Raw genomic sequence first — 9,077 nt, 5'->3', positions numbered from 1 at the left:
ATGATCAAAGAGCGAGAGGCAAGAAAGGCGAGACTCACCAAGGCATTTATCTCTCTGCCCTTCAGTTAATCCCACTTGTGTTTATCGGCCAGGCTGGCACAATAAACTATCTCACCAACCCAGTCCAGTCCAAGCCCGTAAGTCCGACATTAGCCCATAGGTCTGACACCGATCTACAAAGTCCTCCTCAATCACACGCAATAACGCTGAATGCAGGAGGCAAGCCTAATCACTGAATGTGCAAGCATCTCAGTGCTGGCAGGGGTCTCCACACGGTTGTTCCAGCACTCAGGGCTTCATTGGGGTAGATCCATGTAGCTTCTCCTCAGGGATGTCTCACAGGAAGTGAGCCTTGCCAGCTGAGGAGAAGAACTAGCTAAGGCAGCTGCACCCTGGTCCGACCATCAGATAACAAGAGACCAGAGCACAAGAAAGGTGAGGCTCACCAAGCCTTTTATCTCTCCGCCCTTTATTTAATCCCACATGTGTTTATTGGCCAGGTTGGCATAATAAAGCTTAACTATCACACATAGAATTGTATGATATGTGATTTTTTTGTCAATAAAACTGCTAAACACAAAACAAATAAAATGGGTAAATAAGAGAAGTCAAATGATGCATTGCATTAGCCAAATCTACTGCACAAGATCTATTAAAGTGCTCAAAAGCAAACATGCCATTTTGAGAACCAAGGTGTGCCTTCATCAAGCCACGGTATGCTCAGTCGTCTCACACGCAAGTGAATGCTGGACAATGAGCAAGGAAGTCTGGAGACGAATTGACACATTTGAATTATGGTGTTGAAGATGAATATTAAATGTGCCATGGACTGTATGTGTTAGTCTGGGTAGACTAGAGACACAAATTCATAGACCTTGTGTGTATAGGAAAGAGCTTTATATAAAGAGTAATTGTACATTAAGAAAGCATCCCAGCCCAGTACAGATCAAGTCCATAAGTTCAATATTAGCCCATATGTCTGATACAAGTACATAAATTCCTCTTTAGACTCACGCAGCCATGCAATAATGCCAAATGCAGGAAGATCACAGGCCAGTGGGTGAAAAGTCTAATGGATCCAGTGGCGGTAGAAGCATCTCAGTGCTGGCGTGGGTCTCCACGTGGCTCCTACAGCTCCCAGGGCTCTAGCTGCATCAGTGTAGCTCCATGTGGCTTATCTCACAGGGAGTGAGCATGTGTCCCGCCTCCAGAGAGTCCTTCATCTCCTTAGCGCATCCAAATGAGGTCATCAAGCGGCGACCTGAGTGATCAGCTAAACTCCACCCCTTCATGCTTAAGTCTCAAATTGATAACAGATTGTGTAACTACCATAGACTGCCAGAAGAAAAAACAAATATATTTTGGAAAAGTACAGGCAAAACGTTTCTCAGAAGTGATGATGGCAAGATTTGGTCTCATGTATTTTGGACTAGCTATCAGAAAGGACTAGTCCCTGAAGAATGAACTCATGCTTAATAAACTAGGTCAGTGGGAAACAAGGACAACCCAATGACATGGATGGACACTGCAACGATGTCCTCTAATACAGTCATGATTGGGAAGATGCTCAAGACCTGGCAGTGATGTGTTCTGTTGTACACATGGCTGCTCTGAGTCAGAACCGACTAACAACTACATAATGACAAGCAGACTTTCAGTGCCCTTTGAGCCGTAGTGCCCCATTTCCCCCTTCCTCTTGCCCCTGGTAACCACAATACACTGTTGTCTCCTGCATGTCCCTATTCCAAATATGCCATGTAAGTAGAATCGTACACTATTTTACCTTTTGTATCAGGGCTCAAATTTTTCTACTTCTCCAACTCTTTTCTGTTTTTCTGAAGATAGCCATCCCAGTGGGTGTGCAGTGGCATCTCATTGTGGTTTTGAGTTATATTTCTCTAACGTCTAATGACACTGAACGTATTTTCTAGCAATTATTGGCCATATGTGTACTTTCTTCAGAGAAATGTATAGTAGCATTTAAAATGGAAATATTTGTCCTCTCGTTCTTGAGCTGTTGGAATTTTTTATACATTCTGAACATGAAACCCTTATTGGATAGATGATTTTCAGGTATTTTATCCCATATTACAGGTTATAACTTCACTTTATTTATTTTATTTATTTTTTTTTAACTTCACTTTATTAAGGTTTTTGGTGAACACAAAATTTTAATTCTGTTGATCCAATTCATCTATTTTTTTATTTTGTTTCTTGTTTTGTGTATGTGTTATAGCTAAAAAGCTATTGTCAAAAACAAAATCTTGAAGCTCTACCTTTTATGTTTTATCCTAAGAATCTTATGCTTTTTCTTCTTATATTTAAGCCATAGATCCATATTGAATTCATTTTCATATACAGTGTGAGGTATATCTCTAATACCATTCTTTCCGTTGTCCCAGCATCATTTGTTGAGTACTTGGTGTTTTCCATTTGTTCCTCTTGCATTATGCAAGCTTACTACATTCTTTAATTTTCATAATAATTTAACCTTTGATTCCTAGTTTATGTTAATGATAATATTTTCTGCAAATAATGACAATTTGACCACTCCTATTGCCCCTCTTCACGCAGTCTCCTTGGTAGGAGAGGAGATAGCAAGATGCTAAGAGTTGTGGCCTGTTCCATTTGCAGTGAGGGGCAGTACTGGTGATGAGGGCCAGAGGGAGGGGCTCTCTGGCTGGATGCATGAGTCACTGCCACCTTCACTCTTCAGTATTATCGGTTACATCTCTCCACCTCAAGTCCCAGAGACCAACCTCCCTGTGACATAGCACCTAGCTCTTAGGTGTGAATATTCCATGAAAAGCAGCCCTGGTGGTGCTGTGGCTTAGGCGTTGGACTGTGAACTGCAAAGCTGGCAGTTCAAACCCACCAGGTGCTTCAAAGGAGAAAAATGAAGCTGTCTAGTCCCATAAAAAATGAACAGTCTCAGAAACCCTTAATAGGGTTGATTTCAGTTAGAATCCACTCAATGGCAGTGTGTTGTGTTTTCATTTGGAGCTCTGTGTCCCTTTCTGCATCTAGGGTTGTGAGTGGGGGAATAGAATGGGGGTAGCTGTATCTGACTTCCTTTGGCTTCCTATAGCTATGAAGCAGAGGTCAGACATGCCTCTATCCTTCTTTCTTTTTCTATTCTGACACCAGCCGTTCCTCCCAAAGCACTCTACTTCTATGCTGAGTTTGAGAATTTGTTGCAATAACCATAATGAACTAACAGATAATTTTCATAATTAAGGGGGTTTATTAGGGAAGTGAACAGGTTAGCACAAGCTGGGACCCATCAAGAGTAAGGATACAGTCACTAGGGCACATTAGTGCCTCTCCTCAGCCAGCACACAAGTCTTTCTGGTCCTCTGACTCTCAGCCACATGGTCACTTGGCTCCCACTTGTGTGTGTCTGGAAGCCAGCCCTTGCTCTGTTTCACAGTCTTAGAGTCTGCACTGCTCCTCTGCTGTCTCCTGGTCTCCCTGCCTCTGCCTCTGATCTTAGCCTGCTTCCTAAGCTGTGTCCCAGGGTCTCCATGCTGAAATCTCTGGTGCGTCTAGTCTTGGCCTCTGCCACTTCAGACAGAATGTGCTCTACGGTGACTCTTCTCCCAATGAGTTCTGCTTCCTGGGATTTCTCTCTCCTCCTGGCTAGATGGCTCATAGTTACAGCCAGAAAAGTGGCAACTAAAACCGACCAATCCTTTCTACTAGTGTGACACACATTCTGTTGGCGGGAGTCATAGACGTGGATGTTGTTGGGTGCCGTTGGGTTGGCTCCAACTCCCAGTGATCCCGTGTCCAACGGAACCGAACACGGCCTGGCCCTGTGCCATGTTCACAGTTGTTCTTATGTTTGAGTTCCTTGTTGCTGCCCCAGTGTCGTCCATCTTACTGAGCGCCTTCCTCTTTTTTGATGCTCCTCCACTTTGCCAAGCATGATGTCTTTCTCCAGGGACTAGTCTCCCCTGACAAAATGCCCAAAATACGTGAGAAAGAAGAAGTCTCACCATCCTTCCCTCTCAGGCAGTGGTTTTCAACCTTCTTAATGCCGTGATCTTTTAATACAGTTCCTCATGTGGTGGTGACTCCCCCAACCATAAGATTATTTTTGTTGCTACCCCATAACTGTAATTTTGCTACTGTTATGAATCAGGTGACCCCGACAGGTTGCGACCCACAGGTTGAGAACCACTGCTCTAAGGAGCAATTTGGCTGTGCTTCTTCCAAGAGAGATTTATTTGTTTTTGCTGGGGTTTTTGTTTGTTTATTTGTTCTGTATTTTTGGCAGTCCATGGTACTTTGACTATTCTTTACCAGTACCATAATTCAAATGTATTGATTGATTGAGAAGACATGGATAAAAGAGCCATATTAGGAAATTTCCAAGGGTCCATCCCAAGGGTCAAACATAGTAAGGTGGCATATCATAGATGCTTGATATTTATTGAACAGATGAAGAAAATAAAATTGAGCAACACACAGGTATTAGGTGCTTGAGGTACTCTGACCCATAGCGACCCTATGCAGAACAGAACAAAACACTGCATTGTCTTGTGCCATCCTCACAGTTGTTCCTATGAGCCCATCGATGCAGCCACTGGGTCCGTCCATCTCACTGAGGGCCTTGCTCTTTTTCACTGCCCTTCCACTTTATCAAACAGAATGTCCTTCACAAGGGCCTGGTGTCTCTTGACAATATGCCCAAAGTATGTAAGACAAAGTCTTGCCATCCTTGCCTCTAAGGAGTACTTTGGCCTAACTTCCTCCAATATAGATCGGTTTGTCCTTTTGGCAGTCCAAGGTACTATCAATATTCTTCTCTAGCACCACAATTCAAATGCATTGACCCTTCTTCGGTCTTCTTTATTCAATGTCCAACTTTCACATGCACGTGAGACAATGCAGAATACCATTTGTTTCTCTAGTCAACCCAGACTAACATATACCTAAAGCTATACTCTATAAATAGCTTTTGCCTCCTATTTATTTCCTCTATTTCCTTTCACCTTCCTCCTATCCCACTATCATGCTCACTGTCCATTCGGCTCTCTGTAACTCTTCTTGGGTACATTGCACGTGATCAAACTCCACCAGGCATTATAAGCCCTCCGTTTTGAATTGGGTGAAGGTTTACAATGCAGATCATCACTTTCATACGCAAGAGTTCTTACTTATTGAGATAGTTAAGGTTTATTGTGCCAATCGGTCGATAAGCACATGTGGGATTAATTGAAGGGAAGGAGAGATAAATGGCTCGGTGAGCCTCGCCTTTCTAGTTCTTGGGTCTCTTGCTCTCTTGGGTCTCTTGCTCTCGGACCAGGGTGCAAGTGCCTTAGCCAGTTCCCTGCTTCAGCTGGCAAGGCTCACTTCCTGTAAGACATCCCTGAGGAGAAGTCACATGGACCTACCCTGATGCAGCCCTGGGTGCTGGAGCAACTGTGTGGAGAGCTGAGATGCTGACATGCTCACTGACTTGGCTTTCCTCTTGCAGTTGACATCATTGCATGGGTTTTGTGAGATTGAGGAGGATTTTGTAGATTGGTGTCGGACATATGGGCTATATTGGACCTATGGGCTTGGACAGCACTGGGTTGGGATGCTTTCTTAATGTACACTTACCCTTTATATAAAACTCTCTCTTACATACATATGAGTCTCTGTGGATTTGTTTCTCTAATGTACGCAGACTAACACACCTATTTTGCTTCATCTCATTGAGGGCAATCCCCTCACTTTCTTCCTGAGGTTCCTGTTTCCATTCCTCCTTCTTTTATTTTTCATTAGGTAAATGCTGCCCTTTGACCTCAACTGGTTGATTATTCTTGGTATGGGTACATCACTGGTGTTATTGTGCCCCTGATAGACTTGTGTATAGTTTGGCGAAAATCTGAGCCACGAGAGTGAGTTCAGTTCGACTGAAAGTGTCATAGGCTTTCAAAAGATAGATAGACAGATCCATCTTGCAAGAAGTACAGCAGCCAGAATGCTCCGCAGTGTAAGAACATTATTACATCATTGTTGTTAGGGACCATCACGTCACTTCCAACTCATAGCACCTCTGCGTACAACAAAAGAAAACACTGCCGGGTTCTGTGCATCTTCACCATTGTTATGTTTGATGTTCACATGGTCTCCTGTTTCCTTGTGTTTTCAATTTTCATCACTTGTCTTTCCTCCAGACAGGGCCAAACCAACAGTGGTACATTAAATGGTCACTCATAAGCATTTGAAGATCTCAGTCACTACTCAGCACATTAGAAAGTAGAATATTGTCTTTGTGGCTTATGTTATGTCAGTTGGCCTTAGTGTCACATGAAACTATGGTTCTGACCCCCAAGACCTACTAACTCATTCTTTCTGGGTGTTTGGCTATGTCTAAGTAGTTTTCCTAACTTTGCCCCTCTGTGTTCCACCACATTCATGGATATATTTGCATCAAAGGTAAATACCCAGGCATAAAATCCTCTGCCAGACCTATATATATTTGTAGGTATACTCTTACCCTGCCTACTGCATTCATTCAGTCTGCATGTATATTATAGATCACCATTATTGCAGCGTGTTTATCTCTGTTTATTCTATGTATTCTTTAACTCTATGTATTCCCTTTTCATTGATTAATTTGCTTATTAAATATTTTTGCTTGAGTTTTTCATTTATGAATGACATTGACCTATAAATGTTATTTTCCTTGAATTGTAATTGTTTGGAATTAAGAGCACCCCTTTTGTTTTCTGAAAAAAATTATAGAAATATTTTATGCAATTGAATAATTTCTTAAATACTTAGAAATTAGTGGATGGAAATGAGGGACAAAATTTTAAACTGTTGATTCAATCTATTTAATAGTAAAAGAACCACTCAGATATTCTATGTCTTTGTAAATTGCTACTATTAATTTATATTTCTTAGGAATGTGTCCATTTTTTCTTAAATTTGTTTGCCTAAATTATTCATGGCATTCTTTTCTTTTAAACCTGCAAGGTCTGTCATTTTAAAATCCCTAATCTTGTTTATGTAGTCTCTCTTTATAGTAAACTCTTTCTTACTAAAGATTTATTTAGCTCAATAATATTTTCAAAGAACCAACTTAAAAAAATTTTAAGATATTTAAAAAATATCGTTAATACTTCTTTGAATTTATACTGATGATATTTTAAAATAACATTTTAACAAAAACAACATTTTAATCATTCATTTTTAACCTTCCTTCTTACTAATAGAAGCATTTACAAAGTTATCTATCTAGCTATCTATCCCTTAAGCCTGAAAAGTTCGTCATTTGCCTCTTACACATTTGATACATAGTATTTTCACTATCATTTACTTCTAAATATTTTCTGTTTTCTTAGGATTTCTGCTTTCAGTAAACGATTATTTAGAAATCCAAACTTTTAAATTTTTCTTTAAAAATTTTTCATAACGTACTGGTGTTGTAGTTAATTTTGGGTCTGTATGGTAATTACATGACATTCTTAAATACTTTTTATGCCCTGCCCTACATAAAACAGGGTGAAATTTTATAACCATTCTGTTTGCTAACAAACTGTGTATACTCTACACTTGCTGAGTCAGGGCTCTGTACATGCCCATTAAATCACATTTGTTTAGTGTTTTCAAATATATTCTATATTCTTACTGATTTCTTTTCCTTCTTTGTAGCTAGAAAGTACTGAGAAGGTTATATTAAAATATCCCTGATTGAAGACTGAGTTGATTCCGACTGACAGCAATTCATGATAGAGTAGAACTGCTAGCTAGGGTTTCCTAGGTTGGACTCTTTGGGGAAGCCAACGGCCATGTCTTTGTCCTGTGAAATACTTGGAGCGTTTGTGCTTCCAGACTTCTGGTTAGCAGCCAAGTGCTTTAACCACTATACCACTAGGCTCCTTGGGGAAACAATAGCAAAGCTAACTGCCAAATTTTATTTATTTTAAAAATTACCCTCAAATAACTGTTATTTTATAACATTTCATATCAGATACATGATTCATTAATTTTTAACCTTCCTGCTAGGCAAAATAGAATCATTTATAACTACATCCAAGTTTATCCCTCAAATCTGAGAAATGCTTTCTTTACATATGACACATTTGATACATGTTTTCATTATCACTTTGCTTTTTCTATGCGTTCTTGTGATCCCTTCTTTAATAATAATAATCAATAATAAATTGATAATAAAATAATAAAAACAATCAATAAATGATTATTTGTAAAGTGCATGCTGGTGAATGAGCATATAGAACATTTAAAATAATGTCCAAAGTAAGTATAGCAGTGTTTTTCTGACATAGTCAACATGCAAAATTGTTTTCTATATACTAGGAACAAAATATAGGAAGATAATTGATTAAAAATAGCCTGTACTAAAATATTCCACTTAAAGGAATATATGGAAACTGTACAGAAAACTAAAAAGTTTACTGCATGAAATTAAAGATTTAAATTAATTGAAGGAAATGCCATTATTGAGAATTGGAAGATTCAGTTTTATAAAGATGTTAGTTCTTCCCCAAGTGGTATGAATTTAGTTCACATTTTAAAAATATTTTTTTGCAAAATTTGGCAAATTCTGAAAGCATATGGAAATGTAAAGATCTAAAAAGGATTTTTTGAAATGATATTAAATACTGCTTCTTTAGTGCAGTGTTTCTTCTAGAAAAACTGGCAGTTGGTGGATAATGCTATCACTATCATAAGATGAGTAAGGCTATGAAGTTTATAATGAAAACATTAACTTTATGAAAGTCCTCTCTTTAGATAGCTATACATGTTGGAGTACAATTTTAATTAAACAAATGATTTTGGAACCTCTGTATTCCTCCAGAGGAGGAATAAACTGACAGTCAGTAGAGGAACAGTTATGTTGTAATATTATTTCTTACACCAGATCAAAGATTTTTATAATAACAAAAAATATGACAGCATTGAAATTAGTGTATATGATCTTATTTGGAAACTAATGTATGTGAGATAAAATTAAAAGAGATTAAAACTTACTGAAAATGTTTTCTTTTTAAAAAAATCATTTTAAAAGGGGTTCATACAACTCTTATCACAATCCATACATACATCAATTGTGT

General features: G+C 38.9%; 1 pseudogene; it reads right to left on the bottom strand.

Annotated features, from left to right (window-relative positions):
• Positions 1 to 9,077, bottom strand: part of LOC101657080 — a 34,605-nt pseudogene that overhangs the window by 11,037 nt on the left and 14,491 nt on the right.

Source organism: Echinops telfairi, unplaced genomic scaffold, assembly GCF_000313985.2.
Source record: "Echinops telfairi isolate 266 unplaced genomic scaffold, ASM31398v2 ScPeMD7_70;HRSCAF=299, whole genome shotgun sequence".
Lineage (NCBI taxonomy): Eukaryota > Metazoa > Chordata > Mammalia > Afrosoricida > Tenrecidae > Echinops > Echinops telfairi.
Note: the sequence above shows the minus strand (reverse complement) of the source record. Positions and strands in the feature narration are given on the sequence as shown.